At 44.3% G+C, this 26,153-nt stretch overlaps 11 non-coding genes across 11 annotated transcripts; 6 read left to right on the top strand and 5 right to left on the bottom strand.

Annotated features, from left to right (window-relative positions):
* Positions 1–1,635: 1,635 nt before the first annotated feature.
* Positions 1,636–1,709, top strand: TRNAT-AGU (transfer RNA threonine (anticodon AGU)). Its single transcript has one exon. It is a non-coding gene; the product is annotated as a tRNA-Thr (tRNA).
* Positions 1,710–3,397: 1,688 nt separating this feature from the next.
* TRNAT-AGU (transfer RNA threonine (anticodon AGU)) lies at positions 3,398–3,471 on the top strand. Its single transcript has one exon. It is a non-coding gene; the product is annotated as a tRNA-Thr (tRNA).
* A 213-nt stretch (positions 3,472–3,684) lies between these two features.
* Positions 3,685–3,766, bottom strand: TRNAS-GCU (transfer RNA serine (anticodon GCU)). The gene has a single exon. It is a non-coding gene; the product is annotated as a tRNA-Ser (tRNA).
* Positions 3,767–5,153: 1,387 nt separating this feature from the next.
* On the top strand, positions 5,154–5,227 carry TRNAT-AGU (transfer RNA threonine (anticodon AGU)). Its single transcript has one exon. It is a non-coding gene; the product is annotated as a tRNA-Thr (tRNA).
* A 213-nt stretch (positions 5,228–5,440) lies between these two features.
* On the bottom strand, positions 5,441–5,522 carry TRNAS-GCU (transfer RNA serine (anticodon GCU)). Its single transcript has one exon. It is a non-coding gene; the product is annotated as a tRNA-Ser (tRNA).
* Positions 5,523–8,671: 3,149 nt separating this feature from the next.
* Positions 8,672–8,745, top strand: TRNAT-AGU (transfer RNA threonine (anticodon AGU)). Its single transcript has one exon. It is a non-coding gene; the product is annotated as a tRNA-Thr (tRNA).
* A 213-nt stretch (positions 8,746–8,958) lies between these two features.
* Positions 8,959–9,040, bottom strand: TRNAS-GCU (transfer RNA serine (anticodon GCU)). The gene has a single exon. It is a non-coding gene; the product is annotated as a tRNA-Ser (tRNA).
* A 3,155-nt stretch (positions 9,041–12,195) lies between these two features.
* TRNAT-AGU (transfer RNA threonine (anticodon AGU)) lies at positions 12,196–12,269 on the top strand. Its single transcript has one exon. It is a non-coding gene; the product is annotated as a tRNA-Thr (tRNA).
* Positions 12,270–12,480: 211 nt separating this feature from the next.
* TRNAS-GCU (transfer RNA serine (anticodon GCU)) lies at positions 12,481–12,562 on the bottom strand. Its single transcript has one exon. It is a non-coding gene; the product is annotated as a tRNA-Ser (tRNA).
* Positions 12,563–21,288: 8,726 nt separating this feature from the next.
* Positions 21,289–21,370, bottom strand: TRNAS-GCU (transfer RNA serine (anticodon GCU)). The gene has a single exon. It is a non-coding gene; the product is annotated as a tRNA-Ser (tRNA).
* A 3,151-nt stretch (positions 21,371–24,521) lies between these two features.
* Positions 24,522–24,595, top strand: TRNAT-AGU (transfer RNA threonine (anticodon AGU)). The gene has a single exon. It is a non-coding gene; the product is annotated as a tRNA-Thr (tRNA).
* The last annotated feature ends 1,558 nt before the right edge of the window (positions 24,596–26,153 follow it).

Here is a 26,153-nt window from a genome sequence, read left to right as displayed (position 1 = left end):
CTTTTTGCCACAATGGCATGGTTTAGGCAGCAGCCCTGCTCTTGATGCTTCCAGCTGATCTCTTCAAAGCCCTGCGAGTTTGCTGGACCTTTTAGCCTAGGTTATGCCAGCCTGGTGTCCACGGCAAAGCACAAAACAGTGCACCTTTAGACGAAGGGCTCGATGAGGATGGGATTCAAAACCATGCATGCAAAGCACAATGGATTAGCAGTCCGTTGCCTTAACCACTCGGCCACCTCATCCACAGCAAGCATGCGAGCTTTGATTTTGGGAGCTCCATGTCACAAGCAGGAACTTGAGGAAACGACACAAGCAGGATGCCGTTTCTCACCTCCTAAAAGAGCACCTTGCTTCCGTGCTGTCAATTCATTGTGACAAAAGCTTCATTCTTCCTTTTCTGCCAAGGGTATAATCAAATGTTACAAATGCAATCAAGGGTGTAAAGCAAGTCACAAGTAGTAATGCTCACCAACTTTGCTGCAGACACGCAGTCTAACGGCATGGAATTAGGAAGCGTCAACAGATGCAAAATGTCATGTATTCCCCATCTTTTTTTTTCACTTTCTGCTGTTCCTTTTTTATTGGCTCTAGATGATGAACTGTGCCCGCGTCAAGAGAAATTCGCCTAGATGGAGCCACTCTTTTGCCAGGACATTCAGAGATGTAGCTCAACCATCAATTTCAAGTCTACACTTTTCTCCTACCTGGCTGGCTTTTTAACATGAATGCAAAGTGTTGGACTGTGGTTGGGGTCCCAAAACTCTTGTCACCGCTTCAGTATCTGTTCCCTTTGACTTCACCTCGGGCAATGATTCATTTGGTTAAAAGACACATGCAGGATGTCTTTCCACAAATAGTCATATTCACAAACTCCTCTTGGCGAGCATGAATTCAAACGTCAAGGGTGGAGGATGTATGAAAAATGGCAGCGTTCCTATTTTTCTTCCCCATCTTTGTTCATTTTCAGCCTGTTGATTAGCTCTAGATCAAGGACTCTGTGTTCTTCCAAAAACAGGAGGATGTCTGCCTGCTGTCTTCCAAGGGACAAATGAAAAGTTAGAAGCGTAAGAAATGGTCTGAAGCAAGATGCAGACAGTTTCCTTCCCCAAATCTTTTTGCCCGCATGCATTTCATCTTCACGGGAGTGGAAGCCAAAAGATGGGCAAATTGGTTTTTCCCACCTTCTTTTATTTTCGGTCCATTGTTTGATTCTAGAGCACAGACTCTGCCTGTTTAAAATAAGATTAGGTGGGATTGGCCCACTGTTACCTCTTGACTTCACAAGAGATATCTGAGTTGTAGCCTTGGCTCTTAAACCTTTTATCAAAAAAGAAGCAATGTACAAAGCTGGAAAGTTTTCAAGCTACTCATAAGCTGGTTTTTCTTGGCACCAAACAGCTAAGAAAAATAAGCAATGAAAAAAGAAGAAAAAGAAAAAAACAACAACTTTTGGAGGAGTGATGAGTTCAAAAGGACGTTGCATAGTCTCCTTTGCTATCTCCTCTTCTGCCTTTCATGCTGTGTTAGAGATTTTGAAGCTTGATGTGCGTAACATTTGTCAAGAAGTTCCTCACAACTGTTCTGTGCCTGTGCTGACACAAGTCTGCCTTTGGCACGAGCACAGTGTCTGGGTGTGGTGCTGTGGCTTAGTTGGTTAAAGCGCCTGTCTAGTAAACAGGAGATCCTGAGTTTGACTCTCAGCAGCGCCTTTCTTTGGCTGCAGATTAAGCCCTTGAAAAGGTTTTAAGAGTGCCCTCGGGAGCTTTGTGCCGCAATGGCATGGTTTAGGCAGCAGCACTGCTCTTGATGCTTCCAGCTGATCTCTTCAAAGCCCTGCGAGTTTGCTGGACCTTTTAGCCTAGGTTATGCCAGCCTGGTGTCCACGGCAAAGCACAAAACAGTGCACCTTTAGACAAAGGGCTTGATGAGGATGGGATTCAAACCCATGCATGCAAAGCACAATGGATTAGCAGTCCATCGCCTTAACCACTCGGCCACCTCATCCACAGCAAGCTTGCGAGCTTTGATTTTGGGAGCTCCATGTCACAAGCAGGAACTTGAGGAAAAGAAACAAGCAGGATGCCGTTTCGCACCTCCTAATAGAGCACCTTGCTTCCGTGCTGTCAATTCATTGTGACAAAAGCTTCATTCTTCCTTTTCTGCCAAGGGTATAATCAAATGTTACAAATGCAATCAAGGGTGTAAAGCAAGTCACAAGTAGTAATGCTCACCAACTTTGCTGCAGACACGCAGTCTAACGGCATGGAATTAGGAAGCGTCAACAGGTGCAAAATGTCATGTATTCCCCATCTTTTTTTTTCACTTTCTGCTGTTCCTTTTTTATTGGCTCTAGATGATGAACTGTGCCCGCGTCAAGAGAAATTCGCCTGGATGGAGCCACTCTTTTGCCAGGACATTCAGAGATGTAGCTCAACCATCAATTTCAAGTCTACACTTTTCTCCTACCTGGCTGGCATTTTTACATGAATGCAAAGTGTTGGACTGTGGTTGGGGTCCCAAAAGTCTTGTCACCGCTTCAGTATCTGTTCCCTTTGACTTCACCTCGGGCAATGATTCATTTGGTTAAAAGACACATGCAGGATGTCTTTCCACAAATAGTCATATTCACAAACTCCTCTTGGCGAGCATGAATTCAAACGTCAAGGGTAAAGGATGTATGAAAAATGGCAGCGTTCCTATTTTTCTTCCCCATCTTTGTTCATTTTCAGCCTGTTGATTAGCTCTAGATCAAGGACTCTGTGTTCTTCCAAAAACAGGAGGATGTCTGCCTGCTGTCTTCCAAGGGACAAATGAAAAGTTAGAAGCGTAAGAAACGGTCTGAAGCAAGATGCAGATAGTTTCCTTCCCCAAATCTTTTTGCCCGCATGCATTTCATCTTCACGGGAGTGGAAGCCAAAAGATGGGCAAATTGGTTTTTCCCACCTTCTTTTATTTTCGGTCCATTGTTTGATTCTAGAGCACAGACTCTGCCTGTTTAAAATAAGATTAGGTGGGATTGGCCCACTGTTACCTCTTGACTTCACAAGAGATATCTGAGTTGTAGCCTTGGCTCTTAAACCTTTTAGCAAAAAAGAAGCAATGTACAAAGCTGGAAAGTTTTCAAGCTACTCGTAAGCTGGTTTTTCTTGGCACCAAACAGCTAAGAAAAATAAGCAATGAAAAAAGAAGAAAAAGAAAAAAACAACAACTTTTGGAGGAGTGATGAGTTCAAAAGGACGTTGCATAGTCTCCTTTGCTATCTCCTCCTCTGCCTTTCATGCTGCGTTAGAGATTTTGAAGCTTGATGTGCGTAACATTTGTCAAGAAGTTCCTCACAACTGTTCTGTGCCTGTGCTGACACAAGTCTGCCTTTGGCACGAGCACAGTGTCTGGGTGTGGTGCTGTGGCTTAGTTGGTTAAAGCGCCTGTCTAGTAAACAGGAGATCCTGAGTTCGACTCTCAGCAGTGCCTTTCTTTGGCTGCAGATTAAGCCCTTGAAAAGGTTTTAAGAGTGGCCTCGGGAGCTTTGTGCCGCAATGGCATGGTTTAGGCAGCAGCCCTGCTCTTGCTGCTTCCAGCAGATCTCTTCAAAGCCCTGCGAGTTTGCTGGACCTTTTAGCCTAGGTTATGCCAGCCTGGTGTCCACGGCAAAGCACAAAACAGTGCACCTTTAGACGAAGGGCTCGATGAGGATGGGATTCGAACCCATGCATGCAGAGCACAATGGATTAGCAGTCCATCGCCTTAACCACTCGGCCACCTCATCCACAGCAAGCTTGCGAGATTTGATTTTGGGATCTCCATGTCACAAGCAGGAACTTGAGGAAAAGACACAAGCAGGATGCCGTTTCTCACCTCCTAATAGAGCACCTTGCTTCCGTGCTGTCAATTCATTGTGACAAAAGCTTCATTCTTCCTTTTCTGCCAAGGGTATAATCAAATGTTACAAATGCAATCAAGGGTGTAAAGCAAGTCACAAGTAGTAATGCTCACCAACTTTGCTGCAGACACGCAGTCTAACGGCATGGAATTAGGAAGCGTCAACAGGTGCAAAATGTCATGTATTCCCCATCTTTTTTTTTCACTTTCTGCTGTTCCTTTTTTATTGGCTCTAGATGATGAACTGTGCCCGCGTCAAGAGAAATTCGCCTGGATGGAGCCACTCTTTTGCCAGGACATTCAGAGATGTAGCTCAACCATCAATTTCAAGTCTACACTTTTCTCCTACCTGGCTGGCATTTTTACATGAATGCAAAGTGTTGGACTGTGGTTGGGGTCCCAAAACTCTTGTCACCGCTTCAGTATCTGTTCCCTTTGACTTCACCTCGGGCAATGATTCATTTGGTTAAAAGACACATGCAGGATGTCTTTCCACAAATAGTCATATTCACAAACTCCTCTTGGCGAGCATGAATTCAAACGTCAAGGGTGGAGGATGTATGAAAAATGGCAGCGTTCCTATTTTTCTTCCCCATCTTTGTTCATTTTCAGCCTGTTGATTAGCTCTAGATCAAGGACTCTGTGTTCTTCCAAAAACAGGAGGATGTCTGCCTGCTGTCTTCCAAGGGACAAATGAAAAGTTAGAAGCGTAAGAAACGGTCTGAAGCAAGATGCAGATAGTTTCCTTCCCCAAATCGTTTTGCCCGCATGCATTTCATCTTCACGGGAGTGGAAGCCAAAAGATGGGCAAATTGGTTTTTCCCACCTTCTTTTATTTTCGGTCCATTGTTTGATTCTAGAGCACAGACTCTGCCTGTTTAAAATAAGATTAGGTGGGATTGGCCCACTGTTACCTCTTGACTTCACAAGAGATATCTGAGTTGTAGCCTTGGCTCTTAAACCTTTTAGCAAAAAAGAAGCAATGTACAAAGCTGGAAAGTTTTCAAGCTACTCGTAAGCTGGTTTTTCTTGGCACCAAACAGCTAAGAAAAATAAGCAATGAAAAAAGAAGAAAAAGACAACAACTTTTGGAGGAGTGATGAGTTCAAAAGGACATTGCATAGTCTCCTTTGCTATCTCCTCCTCTGCCTTTCATGCTGCGTTAGAGATTTTGAAGCTTGATGTGCGTAACATTTGTCAAGAAGTTCCTCACAACTGTTCTGTGCCTGTGCTGACACAAGTCTGCCTTTGGCACGAGCACAGTGTCAAGGTGTGGTGCTGTGGCTTAGTTGGTTAAAGCGCCTGTCTAGTAAACAGGAGATCCTGAGTTCAACTCTCAGCAGCGCCTTTCTTTGGCTGCAGATTAAGCCCTTGAAAAGGTTTTAAGAGTGCCCTCGGGAGCTTTGTGCCACAACGGCATGGTTTAGGCAGCAGCCCTGCTCTTGATGCTTCCAGCTGATCTCTTCAAAGCCCTGTGAGTTTGCTGGACCTTTTAGCCTAGGTTATGCCAGCCTGGTGTCCACGGCAAAGCACAAAACTGTGCACCTTTAGACGAAGGGCTCGATGAGGATGGGATTCGAACCCATGCATGCAGAGCACAATGGATTAGCAGTCCATCGCCTTAACCACTCGGCCACCTCATCCACAGAAAGCTTGCGAGCTTTGATTTTGGGAGCTCCATGTCACAAGCAGGAACTTGAGGAAAAGACACAAGCAGGATGCCGTTTCTCACCTCCTAAAAGAGCACCTTGCTTCCGTGCTGTCAATTCATTGTGACAAAAGCTTCATTCTTCCTTTTCTGCCAAGGGTATAATCAAATGTTACAAATGCAATCAAGGGTGTAAATCAAGTCACAAGTAGTAATGCTCACCAACTTTGCTGCAGACACGCAGTCTAACGGCATGGAATTAGGAAGCGTCAACAGGTGTAAAATGTCATGTATTCCCCATCTTTTTTTTTCACTTTCTGCTGTTCCTTTTTTATTGGCTCTAGATGATGAGCTGTGCCCGCGTCAAGAGAAATTCGCCTGGATGGAGCCACTCTTTTGCCAGGACATTCAGAGATGTAGCTCAACCATCAATTTCAAGTCTACACTTTTCTCCTACCTGGCTGGCATTTTTACATGAATGCAAAGTGTTGGACTGTGGTTGGGGTCCCAAAACTCTTGTCACCGCTTCAGTATCTGTTCCCTTTGACTTCACCTCGGGCAATGATTCATTTGGTTAAAAGACACATGCAGGATGTCTTTCCACAAATAGTCATATTCACAAACTCCTCTTGGCGAGCATGAATTCAAACGTCAAGGGTGGAGGATGTATGAAAAATGGCAGCGTTCCTATTTTTCTTCCCCATCTTTGTTCATTTTCAGCCTGTTGATTAGCTCTAGATCAAGGACTCTGTGTTCTTCCAAAAACAGGAGGATGTCTGCCTGCTGTCTTCCAAGGGACAAATGAAAAGTTAGAAGCGTAAGAAACGGTCTGAAGCAAGATGCAGATTGTTTCCTTCCCCAAGTCTTTTTGCCCGCATGCATTTCATCTTCACGGGAGTGGAAGCCAAAAGATGGGCAAATTGGTTTTTCCCACCTTCTTTTATTTTTGGTCCATTGTTTGATTCTAGAGCACAGACTCTGCCTGTTTAAAATAAGATTAGGTGGGATTGGCCCACTGTTACCTCTTGACTTCACAAGAGATATCTGAGTTGTAGCCTTGGCTCTTAAACCTTTTATCAAAAAAGAAGCAATGTACAAAGCTGGAAAGTTTTCAAGCTACTCATAAGCTGGTTTTTCTTGGCACCAAACAGCTAAGAAAAATAAGCAATGAAAAAAGAAGAAAAAGAAAAAAACAACAACTTTTGGAGGAGTGATGAGTTCAAAAGGACGTTGCATAGTCTCCTTTGCTATCTCCTCCTCTGCCTTTCATGCTGTGTTAGAGATTTTGAAGCTTGATGTGCGTAACATTTGTCAAGAAGTTCCTCACAACTGTTCTGTGCCTGTGCTGACACAAGTCTGCCTTTGGCACGAGCACAGTGTCTGGGTGTGGTGCTGTGGCTTAGTTGGTTAAAGCGCCTGTCTAGTAAACAGGAGATCCTGAGTTTGACTCTCAGCAGTGCCTTTCTTTGGCTGCAGATTAAGCCCTTGAATAGGTTTTAAGAGTGCCCTCGGGAGCTTTGTGCCGCAATGGCATGGTTTAGGCAGCAGCACTGCTCTTGATGCTTCCAGCTGATCTCTTCAAAGCCCTGCGAGTTTGCTGGACCTTTTAGCCTAGGTTATGCCAGCCTGGTGTCCACGGCAAAGCACAAAACAGTGCACCTTTAGACGAAGGGCTTGATGAGGATGGGATTCAAACCCATGCATGCAAAGCACAATGGATTAGCAGTCCATCGCCTTAACCACTCGGCCACCTCATCCACAGCAAGCTTGCGAGATTTGATTTTGGGAGCTGCATGTCACAAGCAGGAACGTGAGGAAAAGACACAAGCAGGATGCCGTTTCTCACCTCCTAATAGAGCACCTTGCTTCCGTGCTGTCAATTCATTGTGACAAAAGCTTCATTCTTCCTTTTCTGCCAAGGGTATAATCAAATGTTACAAATGCAATCAAGGGTGTAAAGCAAGTCACAAGTAGTAATGCTCACCAACTTTGCTGCAGACACGCAGTCTAACGGCATGGAATTAGGAAGCGTCAACAGGTGCAAAATGTCATGTATTCCCCATCTTTTTTTTTCACTTTCTGCTGTTCCTTTTTTATTGGCTCTAGATGATGAACTGTGCCCGCGTCAAGAGAAATTCGCCTGGATGGAGCCACTCTTTTGCCAGGACATTCAGAGATGTAGCTCAACCATCAATTTCAAGTCTACACTTTTCTCCTACTTGGCTGGCATTTTTACATGAATGCAAAGTGTTGGACTGTGGTTGGGGTCCCAAAAGTCTTGTCACCGCTTCAGTATCTGTTCCCTTTGACTTCACCTCGGGCAATGATTCATTTGGTTAAAAGACACATGCAGGATGTCTTTCCACAAATAGTCATATTCACAAACTCCTCTTGGCGAGCATGAATTCAAACGTCAAGGGTAGAGGATGTATGAAAAATGGCAGCGTTCCTATTTTTCTTCCCCTTCTCTGTTCATTTTCAGCCTGTTGATTAGCTCTAGATCAAGGACTCTGTGTTCTTCCAAAAACAGGAGGATGTCTGCCTGCTGTCTTCCAAGGGACAAATGAAAAGTTAGAAGCGTAAGAAATGGTCTGAAGCAAGATGCAGATAGTTTCCTTCCCCAAATCTTTTTGCCCGCATGCATTTCATCTTCACGGGAGTGGAAGCCAAAAGATGGGCAAATTGGTTTTTCCCACCTTCTTTTATTTTCGGTCCATTGTTTGATTCTAGAGCACAGACTCTGCCTGTTTAAAATAAGATTAGGTGGGATTGGCCCACTGTTACCTCTTGACTTCACAAGAGATATCTGAGTTGTAGCCTTGGCTCTTAAACCTTTTAGCAAAAAAGCAGCAATGTACAAAGCTGGAAAGTTTTCAAGCTACTCGTAAGCTGGTTTTTCTTGGCACCAAACAGCTAAGAAAAATAAGCAATGAAAAAAGAAGAAAAAGACAACAACTTTTGGAGGAGTGATGAGTTCAAAAGGACATTGCATAGTCTCCTTTGCTATCTCCTCCTCTGCCTTTCATGCTGCGTTAGAGATTTTGAAGCTTGATGTGCGTAACATTTGTCAAGAAGTTCCTCACAACTGTTCTGTGCCTGTGCTGACACAAGTCTGCCTTTGGCACGAGCACAGTGTCAAGGTGTGGTGCTGTGGCTTAGTTGGTTAAAGCGCCTGTCTAGTAAACAGGAGATCCTGAGTTCAACTCTCAGCAGCGCCTTTCTTTGGCTGCAGATTAAGCCCTTGAAAAGGTTTTAAGAGTGCCCTCGGGAGCTTTGTGCCACAACGGCATGGTTTAGGCAGCAGCCCTGCTCTTGATGCTTCCAGCTGATCTCTTCAAAGCCCTGTGAGTTTGCTGGACCTTTTAGCCTTGGTTATGCCAGCCTGGTGTCCACGGCAAAGCACAAAACTGTGCACCTTTAGACGAAGGGCTCGATGAGGATGGGATTCGAACCCATGCATGCAGAGCACAATGGATTAGCAGTCCATCGCCTTAACCACTCGGCCACCTCATCCACAGAAAGCTTGCGAGCTTTGATTTTGGGAGCTGCATGTCACAAGCAGGAACTTGAGGAAAAGACACAAGCAGGATGCCGTTTCTCACCTCCTAAAAGAGCACCTTGCTTCCGTGCTGTCAATTCATTGTGACAAAAGCTTCATTCTTCCTTTTCTGCCAAGGGTATAATCAAATGTTACAAATGCAATCAAGGGTGTAAATCAAGTCACAAGTAGTAATGCTCACCAACTTTGCTGCAGACACGCAGTCTAACGGCATGGAATTAGGAAGCGTCAACAGGTGTAAAATGTCATGTATTCCCCATCTTTTTTTTTCACTTTCTGCTGTTCCTTTTTTATTGGCTCTAGATGATGAGCTGTGCCCGCGTCAAGAGAAATTCGCCTGGATGGAGCCACTCTTTTGCCAGGACATTCAGAGATGTAGCTCAACCATCAATTTCAAGTCTACACTTTTCTCCTACCTGGCTGGCATTTTTACATGAATGCAAAGTGTTGGACTGTGGTTGGGGTCCCAAAACTCTTGTCACCGCTTCAGTATCTGTTCCCTTTGACTTCACCTCGGGCAATGATTCATTTGGTTAAAAGACACATGCAGGATGTCTTTCCACAAATAGTCATATTCACAAACTCCTCTTGGCGAGCATGAATTCAAACGTCAAGGGTGGAGGATGTATGAAAAATGGCAGCGTTCCTATTTTTCTTCCCCATCTTTGTTCATTTTCAGCCTGTTGATTAGCTCTAGATCAAGGACTCTGTGTTCTTCCAAAAACAGGAGGATGTCTGCCTGCTGTCTTCCAAGGGACAAATGAAAAGTTAGAAGCGTAAGAAACGGTCTGAAGCAAGATGCAGATTGTTTCCTTCCCCAAGTCTTTTTGCCCGCATGCATTTCATCTTCACGGGAGTGGAAGCCAAAAGATGGGCAAATTGGTTTTTCCCACCTTCTTTTATTTTTGGTCCATTGTTTGATTCTAGAGCACAGACTCTGCCTGTTTAAAATAAGATTAGGTGGGATTGGCCCACTGTTACCTCTTGACTTCACAAGAGATATCTGAGTTGTAGCCTTGGCTCTTAAACCTTTTATCAAAAAAGAAGCAATGTACAAAGCTGGAAAGTTTTCAAGCTACTCATAAGCTGGTTTTTCTTGGCACCAAACAGCTAAGAAAAATAAGCAATGAAAAAAGAAGAAAAAGAAAAAAACAACAACTTTTGGAGGAGTGATGAGTTCAAAAGGACGTTGCATAGTCTCCTTTGCTATCTCCTCCTCTGCCTTTCATGCTGTGTTAGAGATTTTGAAGCTTGATGTGCGTAACATTTGTCAAGAAGTTCCTCACAACTGTTCTGTGCCTGTGCTGACACAAGTCTGCCTTTGGCACGAGCACAGTGTCTGGGTGTGGTGCTGTGGCTTAGTTGGTTAAAGCGCCTGTCTAGTAAACAGGAGATCCTGAGTTTGACTCTCAGCAGTGCCTTTCTTTGGCTGCAGATTAAGCCCTTGAAAAGGTTTTAAGAGTGCCCTCGGGAGCTTTGTGCCGCAATGGCATGGTTTAGGCAGCAGCACTGCTCTTGATGCTTCCAGCTGATCTCTTCAAAGCCCTGCGAGTTTGCTGGACCTTTTAGCCTAGGTTATGCCAGCCTGGTGTCCACGGCAAAGCACAAAACAGTGCACCTTTAGACGAAGGGCTTGATGAGGATGGGATTCAAACCCATGCATGCAAAGCACAATGGATTAGCAGTCCATCGCCTTAACCACTCGGCCACCTCATCCACAGCAAGCTTGCGAGATTTGATTTTGGGAGCTGCATGTCACAAGCAGGAACTTGAGGAAAAGACACAAGCAGGATGCCGTTTCTCACCTCCTAATAGAGCACCTTGCTTCCGTGCTGTCAATTCATTGTGACAAAAGCTTCATTCTTCCTTTTCTGCCAAGGGTATAATCAAATGTTACAAATGCAATCAAGGGTGTAAAGCAAGTCACAAGTAGTAATGCTCACCAACTTTGCTGCAGACACGCAGTCTAACGGCATGGAATTAGGAAGCGTCAACAGGTGCAAAATGTCATGTATTCCCCATCTTTTTTTTTCACTTTCTGCTGTTCCTTTTTTATTGGCTCTAGATGATGAACTGTGCCCGCGTCAAGAGAAATTCGCCTGGATGGAGCCACTCTTTTGCCAGGACATTCAGAGATGTAGCTCAACCATCAATTTCAAGTCTACACTTTTCTCCTACTTGGCTGGCATTTTTACATGAATGCAAAGTGTTGGACTGTGGTTGGGGTCCCAAAAGTCTTGTCACCGCTTCAGTATCTGTTCCCTTTGACTTCACCTCGGGCAATGATTCATTTGGTTAAAAGACACATGCAGGATGTCTTTCCACAAATAGTCATATTCACAAACTCCTCTTGGCGAGCATGAATTCAAACGTCAAGGGTAGAGGATGTATGAAAAATGGCAGCGTTCCTATTTTTCTTCCCCATCTCTGTTCATTTTCAGCCTGTTGATTAGCTCTAGATCAAGGACTCTGTGTTCTTCCAAAAACAGGAGGATGTCTGCCTGCTGTCTTCCAAGGGACAAATGAAAAGTTAGAAGCGTAAGAAACGGTCTGAAGCAAGATGCAGATAGTTTCCTTCCCCAAATCTTTTTGCCCGCATGCATTTCATCTTCACGGGAGTGGAAGCCAAAAGATGGGCAAATTGGTTTTTCCCACCTTCTTTTATTTTCGGTCCATTGTTTGATTCTAGAGCACAGACTCTGCCTGTTTAAAATAAGATTAGGTGGGATTGGCCCACTGTTACCTCTTGACTTCACAAGAGATATCTGAGTTGTAGCCTTGGCTCTTAAACCTTTTAGCAAAAAAGCAGCAATGTACAAAGCTGGAAAGTTTTCAAGCTACTCGTAAGCTGGTTTTTCTTGGCACCAAACAGCTAAGAAAAATAAGCAATGAAAAAAGAAGAAAAAGAAAAAAACAACAACTTTTGGAGGAGTGATGAGTTCAAAAGGACGTTGCATAGTCTCCTTTGCTATCTCCTCCTCTGCCTTTCATGCTGCGTTAGAGATTTTGAAGCTTGATGTGCGTAACATTTGTCAAGAAGTTCCTCACAACTGTTCTGTGCCTGTGCTGACACAAATCTGCCTTTGGCACGAGCATGGCGTCTGGGTGTGGTGCTGTGGCTTAGTTGGTTAAAGCGCCTGTCTAGTAAACAGGAGATCCTGAGTTCGACTCTCAGCAGCGCCTTTCTTTGGCTGCAGATTAAGCCCTTGAAAAGGTTCTAAGAGTGGCCTCGGGAGCTTTTTGCCACAATGGCATGGTTTAGGCAGCAGCCCTGCTCTAATGCTTCCAGCTGATCTCTTCAAAGCCCTGCGAGTTTGCTGGACCTTTTAGCCTAGGTTATGCCAGCCTGGTGTCCACGGCAAGCACAAAACAGTGCACCTTTAGACGAAGGGCTCGATGAGGATGGGATTCGAACCCATGCATGCAGAGCACAATGGATTAGCAGTCCATCGCCTTAACCACTCGGCCACCTCATCCACAGCAAGCTTGCGAGCTTTGATTTTGGGAGCTCCATGTCACAAGCAGGAACTTGAGGAAAAGACACAAGCAGGATGCCGTTTCTCACCTCCTAATAGAGCACCTTGCTTCCGTGCTGTCAATTCATTGTGACAAAAGCTTCATTCTTCCTTTTCTGCCAAGGGTATAATCAAATGTTACAAATGCAATCAAGGGTGTAAAGCAAGTCACAAGTAGTAATGCTCACCAACTTTGCTGCAGACACGCAGTCTAACGGCATGGAATTAGGAAGCGTCAACAGGTGCAAAATGTCATGTATTCCCCATCTTTTTTTTTCACTTTCTGCTGTTCCTTTTTTATTGGCTCTAGATGATGAACTGTGCCCGCGTCAAGAGAAATTCGCCTGGATGGAGCCACTCTTTTGCCAGGACATTCAGAGATGTAGCTCAACCATCAATTTCAAGTCTACACTTTTCTCCTACCTGGCTGGCATTTTTACATGAATGCAAAGTGTTGGACTGTGGTTGGGGTCCCAAAACTCTTGTCACCGCTTCAGTATCTGTTCCCTTTGACTTCACCTCGGGCAATGATTCATTTGGTTAAAAGACACATGCAGGATGTCTTTCCACAAATAGTCATATTCACAAACTCCTCTTGGCGATCATGAATTCAAACGTCAAGGGTGGAGGATGTATGAAAAATGGCAGCGTTCTTATTTTTCTTCCCCATCTTTGTTCATTTTCAGCCTGTTGATTAGCTCTAGATCAAGGACTCTGTGTTCTTCCAAAAACAGGAGGATGTCTGCCTGCTGTCTTCCAAGGGACAAATGAAAAGTTAGAAGCGTAAGAAACGGTCTGAAGCAAGATGCAGATAGTTTCCTTCCCCAAATCTTTTTGCCCGCATGCATTTCATCTTCACGGGAGTGGAAGCCAAAAGATGGGCAAATTGGTTTTTCCCACCTTCTTTTATTTTCGGTCCATTGTTTGATTCTAGAGCACAGACTCTGCCGGTTTAAAATAAGATTAGGTGGGATTGGCCCACTGTTACCTCTTGACTTCACAAGAGATATCTGAGTTGTAGCCTTGGCTCTTAAACCTTTTAGCAAAAATGAAGCAATGTACAAAGCTGGAAAGTTTTCAAGCTACTCGTAAGCTGGTTTTTCTTGGCACCAAACAGCTAAGAAAAATAAGCAATGAAAAAAGAAGAAAAAGAAAAAAACAACAACTTTTGGAGGAGTGATGAGTTCAAAAGGACGTTGCATAGTCTCCTTTGCTATCTCCTCCTCTGCCTTTCATGCTGCGTTAGAGATTTTGAAGCTTGATGTGCGTAACATTTGTCAAGAAGTTCCTCACAACTGTTCTGTGCCTGTGCTGACACAAGTCTGCCTTTGGCACAAGCACAGTGTCTGGTGAGGTGCTGTGGCTTAGTTGGTTAAAAGGGCCTGTCTAGTAAACAAGAGATCCTGAGTTTGACTCTCAGCAGCGCCTTTCTTTGGCTGCAGATTAAGCCCTTGAAAAGGTTTAAAGAGTGGCCTTGGGAGCTTTGTGCCGCAATAGCATGGTTTAGGCAGCAGCCCTGCTCTTGATGCTTCCAGCTGATCTCTTCAAAGCCCTGCGAGTTTGCTGGACCTTTTAGCCTAGGTTATGCCAGCCTGGTGTCCACGGCAAAGCACAAAACAGTGCACCTTTAGACGAAGGGCTCGATGAGGATGGGATTTGAACCCATGCATGCAGAGCACAATGGATTAGCAGTCCATCGCCTTAACCACTCAGCCACCTCATCCACAGCAAGCTTGCGAGCTTTGATTTTGGGAGCTTCATGTCACAAGCAGGAACTTGAGGAAAAGACACAAGCAGGATGCCGTTTCTCACCTCCTAATAGAGCACCTTGCTTCCGTGCTGTCAATTCATTGTGACAAAAGCTTCATTCTTCCTTTTCTGCCAAGGGTATAATCAAATGTTACAAATGCAATCAAGGGTGTAAAGCAAGTCACAAGTAGTAATGCTCACCAACTTTGCTGCAGACACGCAGTCTAACGGCATGGAATTAGGAAGCGTCAACAGGTGCAAAATGTCATGTATTCCCCATCTTTTTTTTTCACTTTCTGCTGTTCCTTTTTTATTGGCTCTAGATGATGAACTGTGCCCGCGTCAAGAGAAATTCGCCTGGATGGAGCCACTCTTTTTCCAGGACATTCAGAGATGTAGCTCAACCATCAATTTCAAGTCTACACTTTTCTCCTACTTGGCTGGCATTTTTACATGAATGCAAAGTGTTGGACTGTGGTTGGGGTCCCAAAACTCTTGTCACCGCTTCAGTATCTGTTCCCTTTGACTTCACCTCGGGCAATGATTCATTTGGTTAAAAGACACATGCAGGATGTCTTTCCACAAATAGTCATATTCACAAACTCCTCTTGGCGAGCATGAATTCAAACGTCAAGGGTGGAGGATGTATGAAAAATGGCAGCGTTCCTATTTTTCTTCCCCATCTCTGTTCATTTTCAGCCTGTTGATTAGCTCTAGATCAAGGACTCTGTGTTCTTCCAAAAACAGGAGGATGTCTGCCTGCTGTCTTCCAAGGGACAAATGAAAAGTTAGAAGCGTATGAAACGGTCTGAAGCAAGATGCAGACAGTTTCCTTCCCCAAATCTTTTTGCCCGCATGCATTTCATCTTCACGGGAGTGGAAGCCAAAAGATGGGCAAATTGGTTTTTCCCACCTTCTTTTATTTTCGGTCCATTGTTTGATTCTAGAGCACAGACTCTGCCTGTTTAAAATAAGATTAGGTGGGATTGGCCCACTGTTACCTCTTGACTTCACAAGAGATATCTGAGTTGTAGCCTTGGCTCTTAAACCTTTTAGCAAAAATGAAGCAATGTACAAAGCTGGAAAGTTTTCAAGCTACTCGTAAGCTGGTTTTTCTTGGCACCAAACAGGTAAGAAAAATAAGCAATGAAAAAAGAAGAAAAAGAAAAAAACAACAACTTTTGGAGGAGTGATGAGTTCAAAAGGACGTTGCGTAGTCTCCTTTGCTATCTCCTCCTCTGCCTTTCATGCTGCGTTAGAGATTTTGAAGCTTGATGTGCGTAACATTTGTCAAGAAGTTCCTCACAACTGTTCTGTGCCTGTGCTGACACAAGTCTGCCTTTGGCACGAGCACAGTGTCCGGGTGTGGTGCTGTGGCTTAGTTGGTTAAAGCGCCTGTCTAGTAAACAGGAGATCCTGAGTTTGACTCTCAGCAGTGCCTTTCTTTGGCTGCAGATTAAGCCCTTGAAAAGGTTTTAAGAGTTGCCTCGGGAGCTTTTTGCCACAATGGCATGGTTTAGGCAGCAGCCCTGCTCTTGATGCTTCCAGCTGATCTCTTCAAAGCCCTGCGAGTTTGCTGGACCTTTTAGCCTAGGTTATGCCAGCCTGGTGTCCACGGCAAGCACAAAACAGTGCACCTTTAGACGAAGGGCTCGATGAGGATGGGATTCAAACCCATGCATGCAGAGCACAATGGATTAGCAGTCCATCGCCTTAACCACTCGGCCACCTCATCCACAGCAAGCTTGCGAGCTTTGATTTTGGGAGCTTCATGTCACAAGCAGGAACTTGAGGAAAAGACACAAGCAGGATGCCGTTTCTCACCTCCTAATAGAGCACCTTGCTTCCGTGCTGTCAATTCATTGTGACAAAAGCTTCATTCTTCCTTTTCTGCCAAGGGTATAATCAAATGTTACAAATGCAATCAAGGGTGTAAAGCAAGTCACAAGTAGTAATGCTCACCAACTTTGCTGCAGACACGCAGTCTAACGGCATGGAATTAGGAAGCGTCAACAGGTGCAAAATGTCATGTATTCCCCATCTTTTTTTTTCACTTTCTGCTGTTCCTTTTTTATTGGCTCTAGATGATGAACTGTGCCCGCGTCAAGAGAAATTTGCCTAGATGGAGCCACTCTTTTGCCAGGACATTCAGAGATGTAGCTCAACCATCAATTTCAAGTCTACACTTTTCTCCTACCTGGCTGGCATTTTTACATGAATGCAAAGTGTTTGACTGTGGTTGGGGTCCCAAAACTCTTGTCACAGCTTCAGTATCTGTTCCCTTTGACTTCACCTCGGGCAATGATTCATTTGGTTAAAAGACACATGCAGGATGTCTTTCCACAAATAGTCATATTCACAAACTCCTCTTGGCGATCATGAATTCAAACGTCAAGGGTGGAGGATGTATGAAAAATGGCAGCGTTCCTATTTTTCTTCCCCATCTTTGTTCATTTTCAGCCTGTTGATTAGCTCTAGATCAAGGACTCTGTGTTCTTCCAAAAACAGGAGGATGTCTGCCTGCTGTCTTCCAAGGGACAAATGAAAAGTTAGAAGCGTAAGAAACGGTCTGAAGCAAGATGCAGATAGTTTCCTTCCCCAAATCTTTTTGCCCGCATGCATTTCATCTTCACGGGAGTGGAAGCCAAAAGATGGGCAAATTGGTTTTTCCCACCTTCTTTTATTTTCGGTCCATTGTTTGATTCTAGAGCACAGACTCTGCCTGTTTAAAATAAGATTAGGTGGGATTGGCCCACTGTTACCTCTTGACTTCACAAGAGATATCTGAGTTGTAGCCTTGGCTCTTAAACCTTTTAGCAAAAAAGAAACAATGTACAAAGCTGGAAAGTTTTCAAGCTACTCGTAAGCTGGTTTTTCTTGGCACCAAACAGCTAAGAAAAATAAGCAATGAAAAAAGAAGAAAAAGAAAAAAACAACAACTTTTGGAGGAGTGATGAGTTCAAAAGGACGTTGCATAGTCTCCTTTGCTATCTCCTCCTCTGCCTTTCATGCTGCGTTAGAGATTTTGAAGCTTGATGTGCGTAACATTTGTCAAGAAGTTCCTCACAACTGTTCTGTGCCTGTGCTGACACAAGTCTGCCTTTGGCACAAGCACAGTGTCTGGTGAGGTGCTGTGGCTTAGTTGGTTAAAAGGGCCTGTCTAGTAAACAAGAGATCCTGAGTTTGACTCTCAGCAGCGCCTTTCTTTGGCTGCAGATTAAGCCCTTGAAAAGGTTTAAAGAGTGGCCTTGGGAGCTTTGTGCCGCAATAGCATGGTTTAGGCAGCAGCCCTGCTCTTGATGCTTCCAGCTGATCTCTTCAAAGCCCTGCGAGTTTGCTGGACCTTTTAGCCTAGGTTATGCCAGCCTGGTGTCCACGGCAAAGCACAAAACAGTGCACCTTTAGACGAAGGGCTCGATGAGGATGGGATTTGAACCCATGCATGCAGAGCACAATGGATTAGCAGTCCATCGCCTTAACCACTCAGCCACCTCATCCACAGCAAGCTTGCGAGCTTTGATTTTGGGAGCTTCATGTCACAAGCAGGAACTTGAGGAAAAGACACAAGCAGGATGCCGTTTCTCACCTCCTAATAGAGCACCTTGCTTCCGTGCTGTCAATTCATTGTGACAAAAGCTTCATTCTTCCTTTTCTGCCAAGGGTATAATCAAATGTTACAAATGCAATCAAGGGTGTAAAGCAAGTCACAAGTAGTAATGCTCACCAACTTTGCTGCAGACACGCAGTCTAACGGCATGGAATTAGGAAGCGTCAACAGGTGCAAAATGTCATGTATTCCCCATCTTTTTTTTTCACTTTCTGCTGTTCCTTTTTTATTGGCTCTAGATGATGAACTGTGCCCGCGTCAAGAGAAATTCGCCTGGATGGAGCCACTCTTTTTCCAGGACATTCAGAGATGTAGCTCAACCATCAATTTCAAGTCTACACTTTTCTCCTACTTGGCTGGCATTTTTACATGAATGCAAAGTGTTGGACTGTGGTTGGGGTCCCAAAACTCTTGTCACCGCTTCAGTATCTGTTCCCTTTGACTTCACCTCGGGCAATGATTCATTTGGTTAAAAGACACATGCAGGATGTCTTTCCACAAATAGTCATATTCACAAACTCCTCTTGGCGAGCATGAATTCAAACGTCAAGGGTGGAGGATGTATGAAAAATGGCAGCGTTCCTATTTTTCTTCCCCATCTCTGTTCATTTTCAGCCTGTTGATTAGCTCTAGATCAAGGACTCTGTGTTCTTCCAAAAACAGGAGGATGTCTGCCTGCTGTCTTCCAAGGGACAAATGAAAAGTTAGAAGCGTAAGAAACGGTCTGAAGCAAGATGCAGACAGTTTCCTTCCCCAAATCTTTTTGCCCGCATGCATTTCATCTTCACGGGAGTGGAAGCCAAAAGATGGGCAAATTGGTTTTTCCCACCTTCTTTTATTTTCGGTCCATTGTTTGATTCTAGAGCACAGACTCTGCCTGTTTAAAATAAGATTAGGTGGGATTGGCCCACTGTTACCTCTTGACTTCACAAGAGATATCTGAGTTGTAGCCTTGGCTCTTAAACCTTTTAGCAAAAATGAAGCAATGTACAAAGCTGGAAAGTTTTCAAGCTACTCGTAAGCTGGTTTTTCTTGGCACCAAACAGCTAAGAAAAATAAGCAATGAAAAAAGAAGAAAAAGAAAAAAACAACAACTTTTGGAGGAGTGATGAGTTCAAAAGGACGTTGCGTAGTCTCCTTTGCTATCTCCTCCTCTGCCTTTCATGCTGCGTTAGAGATTTTGAAGCTTGATGTGCGTAACATTTGTCAAGAAGTTCCTCACAACTGTTCTGTGCCTGTGCTGACACAAGTCTGCCTTTGGCACGAGCACAGTGTCCGGGTGTGGTGCTGTGGCTTAGTTGGTTAAAGCGCCTGTCTAGTAAACAGGAGATCCTGAGTTTGACTCTCAGCAGTGCCTTTCTTTGGCTGCAGATTAAGCCCTTGAAAAGGTTTTAAGAGTTGCCTCGGGAGCTTTTTGCCACAATGGCATGGTTTAGGCAGCAGCCCTGCTCTTGATGCTTCCAGCTGATCTCTTCAAAGCCCTGCGAGTTTGCTGGACCTTTTAGCCTAGGTTATGCCAGCCTGGTGTCCACGGCAAGCACAAAACAGTGCACCTTTAGACGAAGGGCTCGATGAGGATGGGATTCAAACCCATGCATGCAAAGCACAATGGATTAGCAGTCCATCGCCTTAACCACTCGGCCACCTCATCCACAGCAAGCTTGCGAGCTTTGATTTTGGGAGCTTCATGTCACAAGCAGGAACTTGAGGAAAAGACACAAGCAGGATGCCGTTTCTCACCTCCTAATAGAGCACCTTGCTTCCGTGCTGTCAATTCATTGTGACAAAAGCTTCATTCTTCCTTTTCTGCCAAGGGTATAATCAAATGTTACAAATGCAATCAAGGGTGTAAAGCAAGTCACAAGTAGTAATGCTCACCAACTTTGCTGCAGACACGCAGTCTAACGGCATGGAATTAGGAAGCGTCAACAGGTGCAAAATGTCATGTATTCCCCATCTTTTTTTTTCACTTTCTGCTGTTCCTTTTTTATTGGCTCTAGATGATGAACTGTGCCCGCGTCAAGAGAAATTTGCCTAGATGGAGCCACTCTTTTGCCAGGACATTCAGAGATGTAGCTCAACCATCAATTTCAAGTCTACACTTTTCTCCTACCTGGCTGGCATTTTTACATGAATGCAAAGTGTTGGACTGTGGTTGGGGTCCCAAAAACTCTTGTCACCGCTTCAGTATCTGTTCCCTTTGACTTCACCTCGGGCAATGATTCATTTGGTTAAAAGACACATGCAGGATGTCTTTCCACAAATAGTCATATTCACAAACTCCTCTTGGCGAGCATGAATTCAAACGTCAAGGGTGGAGGATGTATGAAAAATGGCAGCGTTCCTATTTTTCTTCCCCATCTTTGTTCATTTTCAGCCTGTTGATTAGCTCTAGATCAAGGACTCTGTGTTCTTCCAAAAACAGGAGGATGTCTGCCTGCTGTCTTCCAAGGGACAAATGAAAAGTTAGAAGTGTAAGAAACTGTCTGAAGCAAGATGCAGATAGTTTCCTTCCCCAAATCTTTTTGCCCGCATGCATTTCATCTTCACGGGAGTGGAAGCCAAAAGATGGGCAAATTGGTTTTTCCCACCTTCTTTTATTTTCGGTCCATTGTTTGATTCTAGAGCACAGACTCTGCCTGTTTAAAATAAGATTAGGTGGGATTGGCCCACTGTTACCTCTTGACTTCACAAGAGATATCTGAGTTGTAGCCTTGGCTCTTAAACCTTTTAGCAAAAAAGAAGCAATGTACAAAGCTGGAAAGTTTTCAAGCTACTCGTAAGCTGGTTTTTCTTGGCACCAAACAGCTAAGAAAAATAAGCAATGAAAAAAGAAGAAAAAGAAAAAAACAACAACTTTTGGAGGAGTGATGAGTTCAAAAGGACGTTGCATAGTCTCCTTTGCTATCTCCTCCTCTGCCTTTCATGCTGCGTTAGAGATTTTGAAGCTTGATGTGCGTAACATTTGTCAAGAAGTTCCTCACAACTGTTCTGTGCCTGTGCTGACACAAGTCTGCCTTTGGCACGAGCACAGTGTCTGGGTGTGGTGCTGTGGCTTAGTTGGTTAAAGCGCCTGTCTAGTAAACAGGAGATCCTGAGTTTGACTCTCAGCAGTGCCTTTCTTTGGCTGCAGATTAAGCCCTTGAAAAGGTTTTAAGAGTTGCCTCGGGAGCTTTTTGCCACAATGGCATGGTTTAGGCAGCAGCCCTGCTCTTGATGCTTCCAGCTGATCTCTTCAAAGCCCTGCGAGTTTGCTGGACCTTTTAGCCTAGGTTATGCCAGCCTGGTGTCCACGGCAAGCACAAAACAGTGCACCTTTAGACGAAGGGCTCGATGAGGATGGGATTCGAACCCATGCATGCAGAGCACAATGGATTAGCAGTCCATCGCCTTAACCACTCGGCCACCTCATCCACAGCAAGCTTGCGAGCTTTGATTTTGGGAGCTTCATGTCACAAGCAGGAACTTGAGGAAAAGACACAAGCAGGATGCCGTTTCTCACCTCCTAATAGAGCACCTTGCTTCCGTGCTGTCAATTCATTGTGACAAAAGCTTCATTCTTCCTTTTCTGCCAAGGGTATAATCAAATGTTACAAATGCAATCAAGGGTGTAAAGCAAGTCACAAGTAGTAATGCTCACCAACTTTGCTGCAGACACGCAGTCTAACGGCATGGAATTAGGAAGCGTCAACAGGTGCAAAATGTCATGTATTCCCCATCTTTTTTTTTCACTTTCTGCTGTTCCTTTTTTATTGGCTCTAGATGATGAACTGTGCCCGCGTCAAGAGAAATTTGCCTAGATGGAGCCACTCTTTTGCCAGGACATTCAGAGATGTAGCTCAACCATCAATTTCAAGTCTACACTTTTCTCCTACCTGGCTGGCATTTTTACATGAATGCAAAGTGTTGGACTGTGGTTGGGGTCCCAAAAACTCTTGTCACCGCTTCAGTATCTGTTCCCTTTGACTTCACCTCGGGCAATGATTCATTTGGTTAAAAGACACATGCAGGATGTCTTTCCACAAATAGTCATATTCACAAACTCCTCTTGGCGAGCATGAATTCAAACGTCAAGGGTGGAGGATGTATGAAAAATGGCAGCGTTCCTATTTTTCTTCCCCATCTTTGTTCATTTTCAGCCTGTTGATTAGCTCTAGATCAAGGACTCTGTGTTCTTCCAAAAACAGGAGGATGTCTGCCTGCTGTCTTCCAAGGGACAAATGAAAAGTTAGAAGCGTAAGAAACGGTCTGAAGCAAGATGCAGATAGTTTCTTCCCCAAATCTTTTTGCCCGCATGCATTTCATCTTCACGGGAGTGGAAGCCAAAAGATGGGCAAATTGGTTTTTCCCACCTTCTTTTATTTTCGGTCCATTGTTTGATTCTAGAGCACAGACTCTGCCTGTTTAAAATAAGATTAGGTGGGATTGGCCCACTGTTACCTCTTGACTTCACAAGAGATATCTGAGTTGTAGCCTTGGCTCTTAAACCTTTTAGCAAAAAAGAAGCAATGTACAAAGCTGGAAAGTTTTCAAGCTACTCGTAAGCTGGTTTTTCTTGGCACCAAACAGCTAAGAAAAATAAGCAATGAAAAAAGAAGAAAAAGAAAAAAACAACAACTTTTGGAGGAGTGATGAGTTCAAAAGGACGTTGCATAGTCTCCTTTGCTATCTCCTCCTCTGCCTTTCATGCTGCGTTAGAGATTTTGAAGCTTGATGTGCGTAACATTTGTCAAGAAGTTCCTCACAACTGTTCTGTGCCTGTGCTGACACAAGTCTGCCTTTGGCACGAGCACAGTGTCTGGGTGTGGTGCTGTGGCTTAGTTGGTTAAAGCGCCTGTCTAGTAAACAGGAGATCCTGAGTTTGACTCTCAGCAGTGCCTTTCTTTGGCTGCAGATTAAGCCCTTGAAAAGGTTTTAAGAGTTGCCTCGGGAGCTTTTTGCCACAATGGCATGGTTTAGGCAGCAGCCCTGCTCTTGATGCTTCCAGCTGATCTCTTCAAAGCCCTGCGAGTTTGCTGGACCTTTTAGCCTAGGTTATGCCAGCCTGGTGTCCACGGCAAGCACAAAACAGCGCACCTTTAGACGAAGGGCTCGATGAGGATGGGATTCGAACCCATGCATGCAGAGCACAATGGATTAGCAGTCCATCACCTTAACCACTCGGCCACCTCATCCACAGCAAGCTTGCGAGCTTTGATTTTGGGAGCTTCATGTCACAAGCAGGAACTTGAGGAAAAGACACAATCAGGATGCCGTTTCTCACCTCCTAATAGAGCACCTTGCTTCCGTGCTGTCAATTCATTGTGACAAAAGCTTCATTCTTCCTTTTCTACCAAGGGTATAATCAAATGTTACAAATGCAATCAAGGGTGTAAAGCAAGTCACAAGTAGTAATGCTCACCAACTTTGCTGCAGACACGCAGTCTAACGGCATGGAATTAGGAAGCGTCAACAGGTGCAAAATGTCATGTATTCCCCATCTTTTTTTTTCACTTTCTGCTGTTCCTTTTTTATTGGCTCTAGATGATGAACTGTGCCCGCTTCAAGAGAAATTCGCCTGGATGGAGCCACTCTTTTGCCAGGACATTCAGAGATGTAGCTCAACCATCAATTTCAAGTCTACACTTTTATCCTACTTGGCTGGCATTTTTACATGAATGCAAAGTGTTGGACTGTGGTTGGGGTCCCAAAACTCTTGTCACCGCTTCAGTATCTGTTCCCTTTGACTTCACCTCGGGCAATGATTCATTTGGTTAAAAGACACATGCAGGATGTCTTTCCACAAATAGTCATATTCACAAACTCCTCTTGGCGAGCATGAATTCAAACGTCAAGGGTGGAGGATGTATGAAAAATGGCAGCGTTCCTATTTTTCTTCCCCATCTCTGTTCATTTTCAGCCTGTTGATTAGCTCTAGATCAAGGACTCTGTGTTCTTCCAAAAACAGGAGGATGTCTGCCTGCTGTCTTCCAAGGGACAAATGAAAAGTTAGAAGCGTAAGAAACGGTCTGAAGCAAGATGCAGATAGTTTCCTTCCCCAAATCTTTTTGGCCGCATGCATTTCATCTTCACGGGAGTGGAAGCCAAAAGATGGGCAAATTGGTTTTTCCCACCTTCTTTTATTTTCGGTCCATTGTTTGATTCTAGAGCACAGACTCTGCCTGTTTAAAATAAGATTAGGTGGGATTGGCCCACTGTTACCTCTTGACTTCACAAGAGATATCTGAGTTGTAGCCTTGGCTCTTAAACCTTTTAGCAAAAAAGAAACAATGTACAAAGCTGGAAAGTTTTCAAGCTACTCGTAAGCTGGTTTTTCTTGGCACCAAACAGCTAAGAAAAATAAGCAATGAAAAAAGAAGAAAAAGAAAAAAACAACTTTTGGAGGAGTGATGAGTTCAAAAGGACGTTGCATAGTCTCCTTTGCTATCTCCTCCTCTGCCTTTCATGCTGCGTTAGAGATTTTGAAGCTTGATGTGCGTAACATTTGTCAAGAAGTTCCTCACAACTGTTCTGTGCCTGTGCTGACACAAGTCTGCCTTTGGCACGAGCACAGTGTCTGGGTGTGGTGCTGTGGCTTAGTTGGTTAAAGCGCCTGTCTAGTAAACAGGAGATCCTGAGTTCGACTCTCAGCAGCGCCTTTCTTTGGCTGCAGATTAAGCCTTTGAAAAGGTTTTAAGAGTGGCCTCGGGAGCTTTTTGCCACAATGGCATGGTTTAGGCAGCAGCCCTGCTCTTGATGCTTCCAGCTGATCTCTTCAAAGCCCTGCGAGTTTGCTGGACCTTTTAGCCTAGGTTATGCCAGCCTGGTGTCCACGGCAAGCACAAAACAGTGCACTTTTAGACGAAGGGCTCGATGAGGATGGGATTCGAACCCATGCATGCAGAGCACAATGGATTAGCAGTCCATCGCCTTAACCACTCAGCCACCTCATCCACAGCAAGCTTGCGAGCTTTGATTTTGGGAGCTGCATGTCACAAGCAGAAACTTGAGGAAAAGACACAAGCAGGATGCCGTTTCTCACCTCCTAATAGAGCACCTTGCTTCCGTGCTGTCAATTCATTGTGACAAAAGCTTCATTCTTCCTTTTCTGCCAAGGGTATAATCAAATGTTACAAATGCAATCAAGGGTGTAAAGCAAGTCACAAGTAGTAATGCTCACCAACTTTGCTGCAGACACGCAGTCTAACGGCATGGAATTAGGAAGCGTCAACAGGTGCAAAATGTCATGTATTCCCCATCTTTTTTTTTCACTTTCTGCTGTTCCTTTTTTATTGGCTCTAGATGATGAACTGTGCCCGCGTCAAGAGAAATTCGCCTGGATGGAGCCACTCTTTTGCCAGGACATTCAGAGATGTAGCTCAACCATCAATTTCAAGTCTACACTTTTCTCCTACCTGGCTGGCATTTTTACATGAATGCAAAGTGTTTGACTGTGGTTGGGGTCCCAAAACTCTTGTCACCGCTTCAGTATCTGTTCCCTTTGACTTCACCTCGGGCAATGATTCATTTGGTTAAAAGACACATGCAGGATGTCTTTCCACAAATAGTCATATTCACAAACTCCTCTTGGCGATCATGAATTCAAACGTCAAGGGTGGAGGATGTATGAAAAATGGCAGCGTTCTTATTTTTCTTCCCCATCTTTGTTCATTTTCAGCCTGTTGATTAGCTCTAGATCAAGGACTCTGTGTTCTTCCAAAAACAGGAGGATGTCTGCCTGCTGTCTTCCAAGGGACAAATGAAAAGTTAGAAGCGTAAGAAACGGTCTGAAGCAAGATGCAGATAGTTTCCTTCCCCAAATCTTTTTGATCGCATGCATTTCATCTTCACGGGAGTGGAAGCCAAAAGATGGGCAAATTGGTTTTTCCCACCTTCTTTTATTTTCGGTCCATTGTTTGATTCTAGAGCACAGACTCTGCCGGTTTAAAATAAGATTAGGTGGGATTGGCCCACTGTTACCTCTTGACTTCACAAGAGATATCTGAGTTGTAGCCTTGGCTCTTAAACCTTTTAGCAAAAATGAAGCAATGTACAAAGCTGGAAAGTTTTCAAGCTACTCGTAAGCTGGTTTTTCTTGGCACCAAACAGCTAAGAAAAATAAGCAATGAAAAAAGAAGAAAAAGAAAAAAACAACAACTTTTGGAGGAGTGATGAGTTCAAAAGGACGTTGCATAGTCTCCTTTGCTATCTCCTCCT

This window comes from Staurois parvus, unplaced genomic scaffold (genome assembly GCF_062004578.1).
Source record: "Staurois parvus isolate SC_StPar_1 unplaced genomic scaffold, SC_StPar_1.0 ptg000020l, whole genome shotgun sequence".
Taxonomy (NCBI): Eukaryota; Metazoa; Chordata; class Amphibia; order Anura; family Ranidae; genus Staurois; species Staurois parvus.
This window is presented reverse-complemented; position numbering and strand designations above follow the sequence as displayed.